At 44.7% G+C, this 9,694-nt stretch overlaps 1 protein-coding gene across 1 annotated transcript in view; it reads left to right on the top strand.

Annotated features, from left to right (window-relative positions):
• Positions 1–2,285: 2,285 nt before the first annotated feature.
• Positions 2,286–9,694, top strand: part of htr4 (5-hydroxytryptamine receptor 4) — a 63,131-nt gene continuing 55,722 nt past the window's right edge. The window contains exon 1 of the mRNA XM_026330567.1: positions 2,286–2,338. The gene's annotated coding sequence lies outside the window, so the exon portion shown is untranslated. The remainder of the gene's footprint in view (positions 2,339–9,694) is intronic.

The raw sequence follows: 9,694 nt of genomic DNA, 5'->3' as shown, positions 1-9,694 counted from the left end.
TGAGGTGGGATGATTTGAAAACCCCTGATGAGTGAACAGTATTAAACCAAGAAAGCAGCTGTGTGAAGAACTTTGAAAACCTGAGGATCCATGGAAGATTCACGTTTCGGAAACCATGTTATGTTCTGCAGCAAGAACTGCCGGACCAGACCTGATCCCAGCCAAATTGAGGAACATGACAATCCCTGTTATCGGACCTGAAGAAGACAAAGCAGACTCTTTCAGCTGAGGACCAGAGTGGAGGTAAGTCGCTGATCTAGAAACAGCTGTTATGTGTCGATGTGCATCGTAACGTTCAGTCGCATCAGAGACACGATTCAAACTAACAAGTTTGAGTTAAGCAGCAGCTGATACAGAACCTGTGAACTATGCAGCAGGTTAACAGACGCATTGACTCTTCAAACAGAATATAAGTGGTTCCCTCGTTGTGTTGTCCTCAGCATACGATGTTTTCTGACGCCTGAATCAACAATGAGTCGTTTGGAGCTCATCACACTGTAATCGCAGGTTAAATGGTTCATGTGTGAGCTGCTGACAAATTCAATGTCTCTAAAGATTAAACAGGAAATTGTTATTGATCAGATTTCAGTTTGGACCATGTCCTGCTCTGCACCCATGGTGTATGTAATGCATGCTCTTAAATGTGTTGGATGTTTGCAAACTGTCATATTGATCGTCCACAAAAATAAGTGAATGCCATTGTTAACAAGACTGATCGGCATTATCTGGACATTGAATCAGATTCAGTTCATTGACAACATCCTCTTCCAAAACGGCTCAGAAACACCAGTAATCCAAGTCTAGAAAACTCTTTAGAAGCACAACAGTACAAGTAATTGTCCTCCCTGGAGTTTAAATTCACTTAGGCAGGAGTCAGTCTGCTCCATGAAGCCTCTTCTTCCTTGAATTATTACATTAAATGAGTCTGAAACAATCCCATATTGCTTTGGGATGCTTTTTGAGAAGCTTGTTAATGGAGGATTAGGACGATTAGGGTGAGTTATATAGAAATGATCTGTGTTGTTTGGTTTGGAGGATAAGTTAGGGACAGAGATTTGCTTTATTACTGCAGCCACCTTGAAACATGAGGTTTATTTGCTGTTCGACTGGTGTCTTCAGTCTGTTCCCTCAGCGTCTAATGTAGATTTAAAGGCTCCTTACATACTTTCTTTTCAGCTGAACTCCCACCATGACAAGCCGAACCAAAGCTGACTGAGTCTGGGTTACTCGGCTCTATGGCAGCACAGAGTCATGTGACAGATCTTACTTCACTGTGATGCTGATGTTAAACTGCAACTTTCCATGTGTATGTACATGCTGAATATATCTGGAATAAATGAGGAATAAATGGTGGGTGGGACGATGGAGCCACCTGCCGTCATGCAGCGGACGCCACTGATCAAACCCCGACAAAAATGAAATGTTATGTGTAAATGGTTTGGTTTTGTAACTTGGTCTGGGTTTAGTTTGTCATTTCCGTTGCAGCACCATCAGGAGTAGCCACATCCAACCCAGTCCTGCTTGTGCTGCCCCTGGTGGCTGCTATTTACATCACACTGCACGGTCCTGCAAAGCTTCATCACAGCTGGGTCCCATCTACAACACCTGTCCACACAGGTGTTGTAGATGGGACTGTACCTGAGGAAGAGTCAAACAAAGCAGTGGTTTGAAGGCTCAAAGGCTGATGCAGGCATCATCTCTGTATTCAAGGTCATGTTTACATTTTCAATCCAAAGGTCCCAGTTAAGGGAAAGCTCGTTATTTCTAGGACCAAAACCTTTTCTTCAAAGAAAGTTAGTCTCTGCCGAAGAATCACCCTCTCCCTCCGCTCCAGTGTGCGCATGAGGATCATCAGAGAGAGAGAGAGGGAGAGGGAGGGAGAGAGATGGACGGATTCTTATGAAGAGGAGGGACCTGACCAGAGTGAGTCCATGTCCGCCGTGAGTTCATAACGACACATCTCCGGGGCTGACTCAGAGTCTGCGCTCTCTCCAAACACCTGCGGGGTCTCCTCGCCTCTCCACGCGGGTTTCCACTTTCCCCCCTGGGTCTCTCTCTCTCTCTTTCTCTCTCTCCACAGTCTTTCCTGGTGTCTCTCCTGGTGTCTCCACACACGCACTGACCGCGCTGCTTTTTGAGCACTGACACTTCTCCACTGCTGCGCCCCGCGTCATCTCACCGCAAGAGTCCCGAGCGACAGCCACGACCTCGGGCTCCTCTGCCCCTGTTTCTTGGGCCCAGTTATTAGTTTGGCGTTGAGCTCGGACTGTAGAACAATGTGATTTGGGCTCATGGGAATTTTAGTGCTTTCAGGACCCGGCGTCTCCACAGCGAAATGGTGAGTTGAAGCCGCTTTTATTCTCGCGTCGTAACTGTTCGCGTGTCCTGCGCGCCTGTGGATGATTTGGCTCACAAAGCAGAGGAGTGTGTTAATCTGCAAATATTCTGTTGTAATTCCCGACAGCGCAGTTAGAGTCCACAATCACTGGGGTTCTATAGGAGCTGATGTTCTAACAGGAACTTGTGGTGTAGTCGGGCTGTCCTGGTCCTGCAGGACGGTTTGACCTCCACGTGCAGAAGCTCCCGTTTCCCGCTTCATGTCGCTGTGTGTTGAAGTGCTGCGCATGTGATTGATTGGGGGGGGGGGGGGTCCTATCGATAAGGAGGCTGGAGGTCCGTAGACCAGTCGTCAGGTGTGGCGTGTGCGTGACCATGGACGCCAAAGCTCCAGGTGCAAACTGTGCGTCATTTCTAGGTTGATTGTCACGTGACGCCCTGTTGGTCCAGGTGTGTGAGGGCTGATCCTGCTTGTTCTCCAACACAAAGTAAGTTGGGACTGATTTTTATTAGTTTGAAGTCCTGAGTTTCATCCTAAAGTGAGAGCCCTGACACCTTCTTCTGCAAAATCATTCGTGTTTGTTGATTATTTGCTGATCACAGTTGAAACAGGCTGCAGCCCATAACTTTTCCCTTTGCACTGATCACCTGCTCCATTGCCACGTTCGTCAGAGCTGACCTGACACACTGTACAATACCATGTAGTATCAGTTATAGGTTATTTTTATCGGTGCGTATCTCATTTGTTACTTAAGGAAGCAGATTATTGTTGTGTAATATTTATGGATCAGTCCTTCTGGAATCAGCAGCTTCCGATCAAAGGTGCAGGGACAGTTTACTGCTCTGACTGATGCAATGATCACAGCTGTAACATTTACTGTTCACACCGTCTCCGACTCGCCCACGACACCTCAGAGCCTGCAGGTGGAGAGCAGTGTGAGACCGACCGGAGCACAGCCAGAGTATTGAACGATTGTACAGTGTAAGGTACATCCGTACAGTCATGTAGGGGTCAGGAATCAGTCTGCCTCATGTTCCACTGCTGTGAAAGTGTCTGTGCTGATATCAGTCGTGCAGCTGTGCACGTACGTGAGCGCACAGCTCTTATTAGCCTTGAAATGCTACAGTCATGGTCAGGCGTGCACACAGAGGCATCAGGAAAACAAGATAAATATGATAAAATCAGACCCAAAAAGCTGCAGCTTCCCAGTTTGTGTTGAATTGAGTTGTGGCTGTGAATCAATCCTCCCACATTCGAACAAGAAGCACCTCTTCACATGCATTTGGGATTATACCGACTTTACTGCTTTGCTTTTCTGTAGAGCTCAAGTTGTGCTGCTGCTTTTTGTTTTGCATTTTCTGCATTTGGTTTAATGAGTGTGTGGGTTCTTGAGTATCAAGCCAGAGTTGCCTTGAAAAAGGTCTGTGTGTGTTTGTGAAGGTGTTTGTTTGCAACGGCTGTTGAAATCTGCCTTTAAGCAAAAGGTTCTGGTATGAGCTTTACTGAGAGAGCTGACAGACGCATTAGCTGGGGGGTAAATTTCATTATTAAGTGTGATAACTATAACGATTGTCAGTGTAATAAGACAAACATTTTAAATTCTTACAGATTCAAAATTGTGTTTGTTTGTTTTTCATGTTACCCAGAAATATTTTTCCTCTGGCAGTTTGGACTGTGGCAACTGCTGGGGATAATTTATCATGAGGTTTGACATTGTATGAAGCGTGTTGGACCAGGAGGAGACCCGGGAAGACCCAGGGCAGACTGGAGACTTGTACGACTGGTCAGGCCTGGGGGTGTCTTGGGATCCCTGAGGGGTAGGAGGAGCTGGAGGACAGTTCTTAACCATGTGGTCCAGACAAGGACATGTGGACAAACCTGGACAGATGGATGATTTTGATGATAGTGAGATTGTGGATGGATTATTGGTTGGAGAGTGTCAGACTTTCATTTTTAGACCATTAACTACTCTCAACCTTTGCCAGTTATATAAGTCCAGTCATCTCTAGTGGTTTTCTGATAGAAAGAATTTGCAGCTATTTTGATGATCGAGTCCTTTTCCTAACTTTTTTTGGCTCCGTCTGTTTGAGGATTTATTGGGTGGATAAAAAAAGGCAATTTGCTGTGGTCACCTTGGCCTCCAGGACAATAAAAGCACATTTGTCACAGTTTCTAGCATCGTACACACAATGGTTCATTGATTAATCAGGAAAGAATAGATTAACTGAAATTAACTTATTGCTGCATTTATTTATTTATTTATTTATTCATTTCTTCGTTTAGGGGGTTTGGTAAAAGCTGTTGAACCTGATGGATCAGCGCAGCAAAACGATGAGATGGAATTTGTTGAAAGCTTCATAAGCTGCAGAGTCAGGGGAGGCTGATTATGAGTAATGTTTGTCTCTTTAGAGCTTAGCTCTCAACGCTGACTGCCACAGATTTCTGCAGTAAGACACGTTCATCTCAGGTCGTCCTCTTTCAGACCTAAAGAACAGTCAGTCAGTGAAACTCGTTTGAGCATCGATGAGTTTGGTAACACACAGACTGTCACAGTGCAGGTTCAGAACAACCGGTGCTGACATTCATAGTCCGGTGTCGGGTATGAGCTGCTGACGGTGAGGATCCACGGGTGAGTTGGAGCAGTGCACCATGGGATACATGGGATAGTGCAAGTATAAAGGTGTAAATATTAAAAATGACATAAAGCAGTTTGTTAGGGTGTGACAAAGGCCACTGTGTGAAGCCCTTGCAGGGGAAAGTACGAACGTGAGCACTGGGTCTATTTTTCTACAGTATTTAACACTGATGGCAACGTGTCCACAAGCTTTATCCACTGGGTCCAGTATTCAGGTGCTGGTTTAAGGAACAGTTCTCAAGTATTGGCAGGGTATGTTTCAGTCTGACATTGTGTTCATGTTGATCGATCTCTGTTTGGCAGCATCTAGTGTCAGAGCTGCTGCTGTTATTGATAAAGCAGTTGAACGTTTATGATGATTGAAGAAATATGCAGATTTAACTGTCATTTATGGAAGTTGACTTACGATCTCTGGTACAGCAAGACGACGTTCCCATTTATCTGATCACTGCAGAACCTGGAGGTGTGGGCAGGAACTGTAGAACCAGGCTGGGCAGCCAGTAATGACGGGGTTAAATATGCACAACAATACATGAATTACCATGTGGAGGTTTTTCTTACTTTATCCTATAGAAGCTCAGGTGATAGAGAGCAGGTGATAAAATAATAGAATGTTTTCAGTCAGGTGAGAAAGAGACACCGTCTCTCTGTTGATCAAATGAGCATGTGCAGCCATCCAGCTGTTTGACCCAGTACCTGCAGCTGCTGGACACACACGCAGACCAAACAGCATCTGCTGAGGATCAATAGTCACTTCACACTCCTGCACTGTTCCCTGCTCTGTGTGTCTGCTGTGACTGTTGTCCTCACACCTGCCAGGTGGCTGCACGGGGCACGTGGGGTTGGGCTTCATAGTTAATTTGATTAGATGCGTTGATCAATCGTAGCATTTGCATTTATGTGACGCTTTCAAACAAAGAGGTGTTGCAACCAGGGAGACTGTGAGCTGTAAACACAGACACTATCATACCTGCTGGTAATAATATTTTAGGTAGTTGAGGAGTACAAAGATGATTCAGTTTGGCCTCTGGATGCTGAACAGAGCTCGTTTTTAATTTCACTTCAAAGTGTTTTTGATGTTCTAATTTCTAATTAGAACTGTTGGGAAAAGTTCTCACTAGTTTGTAGAAATTACTCAAAGAACTTTTACAATATTTGTCCACTCATACTCTGGTGGAACAGCCACCAGGGCAACTTGGGGTTCAGTGTCTTTCCCAAGGACCTGACCTGTGGGCCAGCGAAGCCAAGGATGGAACCACCAACCCTCTGGTCCATGGTCAACCTGCTCTACCTCCTGGGCTTTAGCTGCCCTGTGGCTCTGTACTGCAGGAACTGAGGATGATTAGGTGTAAATGGAAACCAGAAGAAAACCCCTGAAGGCTTGTGTTTCCCCAAGGAGCTTAACAGGCAGGAAGTCCCTAGAACTGAGGTCCTAGAACTGTTTGTTCTAGAAGTAAAGTACTTTAAATGATCTGTCTGATCTGATGTTCTGTTTCTAGATCAGATTAAATTCAGTAAGTGCTAATTTTTCATAGCTGATTCAAATAATGACCAAAATTAGTCTGCAGGTGATGTGAGCAGGCAGGAGATATAATCAACCTGAAGTCAGTTTGTTTTATAATCACATTCTCGGTAAAGAGGCAGGAGGCAGAACATGATGTACGAATAATACTTCTATAAACCACCATCCCCTTGTTTACCCTCAGTTACTCTTGTGATCAGGTATCATATGAGACTTGACCTGAAAAGTTTGATCTGATAATTGAATGAATGTGCGTGATGTGAGAAAAGCTTCCTGAAACATGTGACAGTATAACACACACCCAGAGACAGGACAGAAGTGATTTGCATATTGTTCAGCAGCGTCACAATGAGGTGGAAATCTCTCCGATGCACTCAGCCGGCAGCTGGTAATTAGCTTCAGTACTTGACACGCTGTCGACAGATCTGCTACTGAACGCAGCTTCAGCTGAGCACCCCGAGGTGGGGGGTGGGGGGGTGGTCTGAGTGTCTCCGCTGATGATGAGGGTTAAATATGAAGAGGTTTCATGAGGGGAAGTGTGTTTTTAAGGAGCAAGAAGGAGCGCTGAAGTTTGATTTATACCATCAGCCACAGCATCGTGGGTGTGTCTGCATGTGGGGGTGTGTGTTCTAACACAGGCCCTGGCTCTGGGCTACTTTCATGGCTAACCTTTATTATGCTATTATGATATTAAATTATATATTACGTTATAGTAAAAATGAGTTAGCAGTGATGATAAAAGGCTCGAACATCCAAAAGATCTGACGTTTGCAGTGAAGAGCAGCAAATCATCATGTGACCGAGATGCAGTTTTAGCTGATAAATTAAATGATGAAGTGATTCAGCTGATTAGGGTGCAGAGCTCACGTCTCCACTCCCACACACCTGCACAGGCCCTGCCCGTGTTGGTGAGGATGTCAACGCTGATAACGTTTAGTTAATGAGTTTGAAGGACTTGAGATTGATATTAACTAAAAAGTCTTCGTCAGTGAGGACACAGGCTGACAGATCAACCTTCCTCCATCATACTTCTGTTATTAAATTCTTATAGGTGAACAGACAACAAACCCCAGGCAGCAGGTGGATAATTAATGGGCATCATGGAGGCGGCCCAGTAGCTGAGTGGTTTCAGTGGTGCACCATATTCACAAGCACAGTGTGTTTGAGTCCGACTGACGATATTTGTCGCACGTCTCCCCCCTTCTCTCCATCTCTTTTGTTTTTTGCTGTGGCCCATCTAAAAATAGATGCCAAAGAGCCTGAAACACTAACCTGACGGAGGCTTTCTGGACCAGCCAGGGTTAAAGAGAGGGGAGGAAGAAGCAGCGAGAGGCTCGGGGTTGGGAGACAGTGAGAGAAAGGGTTTGATGTGGAAGGGAAAGTCTGTATTTATTTTTGGTGTTTCCCCTCAGGGAGGCAGTCGGAGAACAGAGAACTACTTCATTCAGCCAAAAACAAAACACATGACAGCACGTTAGAAAATGTTAGCGCTCCATTTTGGTTTGCTGCCTCTGTGTTTTCTATATTCACGGCTTTGCTCATCTATACATGTTAAAGTAGAAACCATGTGCATGTGGATAGAAAGCATTAAAGAAAGTTGTTTACTCTGAACAAGAGTAAAGAAGTGGGAGTACACACGGATGAGATACAACTGAGGACGCTGAGCTGAAGCTTTTATACAAATAGATGAGCCCAGAGTGAAAACTGCTGCTTCTCCCTGTGCCAGTCCTGTAGTGTCTGTTTTTAATCCTCTGCCCTGCTGACAGCTGTGGCCTGAGGCATTATGTTTTCAGGTCCATCCCATTCTCAAGGTCACTGTGACTTCACCTCTGCCCTGTTCATGTTATTGATTTGGGCCCAAAGGCAGCAGTAGGAGTCCACTCCCTGAATGACAGGGCCCCTGTTCCTCTGGTAGGAGGTCATTGATTGGCTCATTGATTTTGCTGATGTTGATCTCCAGGTGACTGTTGTTTCACAATGTGATGAAGCTCTAATATAATAGACAGCACGTTTCTCGCCTGAGGGCATTAGCGAGAATCCATCAGTCAATAAAGTGATGACGTTAATTTTGCCAAAAAATACTTCATGTCTTTCACTGAAATTCTTCACCGCATATCTTGATATGAATCTGGACAATGTTGAGGCAGTAATTCTAGTTTTTAGCTCAGTCTGAGATTTATAAATTAGGCTTAAGTGAAGTCCTTCATGCATTTGTGTTAAGTAGTGAACCTTTGCTCTTTAAAAACAGACCAGAGTAACTTCAGCCCCGCCACGACGATTATCTCCAGAGCAGCTCTTCCTGCTTATGTAACTCGATGATAAATGATGCAGTTTATTCTGATTCTCAACAGATTTTTATTCAAATGAACAATAAACAAAAAGGCCAGAGAAGGTTAGTGCTGATAATTCAGCAATTCTACAGTTTGCATTTTAACCCCCGATGCTGTCACATATAAAAAAAGCTTCCCCCGATTAAATATTTTTTACTTTGGAAACCTTTTTAAAACCACAGTTGCTCTAAATGTTTTATTGTTGAGCTGAAGTCGCTCTGCTGTTACTGGCGGTGGGTCCATTGTGCTGGGACACGCTGACTTTAAGCTGCTCCAGATCAGAGTGTCAGCTAAACTCCCCTAATGTGAGAAAGTAAATGTGTTCCCTCATTATTTATGCATGCAGGCTGGGGGCAGGAGAAGTCTGCCTTCACCCCCAATAAGACTCAGGCCCTTCCCTCAAGCTGAAACAGGGAACGTTACGTCTTAGGTCTTTGTGTTTGCTCCTCCCCGACTATTGTTTTATGTCCTAATAACCTTTAGTGACACTGTGTGCGTGTGTGTGCGTTCGTGTGTGTGTGTGTGTGTGTGTGTGTGTGTGTGTGTGTGTGTGTGTGTGTGTGTGTGTGTGTGTGTGTGTGTGTGTGTGTGTGTGTGTTCGTGTGTGTGCGTGTGTGTGTGTGTGTGTGTGTGTGTGTGTGTGTGTGTGTGTGTGTTATCTGCAGGGTCTTTGCTGTGTAGCCTGTGTTTTGTTTAAGCATTATTTTTATAGCGTATAACCTCATTATTTCTGTCTCTCTGCTCCCAGCAGCCTATGGACATGCCTTTAAAACAACTAGATGAATTTTCAGTTTTATATATTATTTATTAACAGTTGCTTATTTTTGTGATTCTAATGTGCTTATTGCTGCATTGATCTCCAATGTCAG

The sequence above is a fragment of the Mastacembelus armatus genome, chromosome 10 (genome assembly GCF_900324485.2).
Source record: "Mastacembelus armatus chromosome 10, fMasArm1.2, whole genome shotgun sequence".
Taxonomy (NCBI): domain Eukaryota; kingdom Metazoa; phylum Chordata; class Actinopteri; order Synbranchiformes; family Mastacembelidae; genus Mastacembelus; species Mastacembelus armatus.
This window is presented reverse-complemented; position numbering and strand designations above follow the sequence as displayed.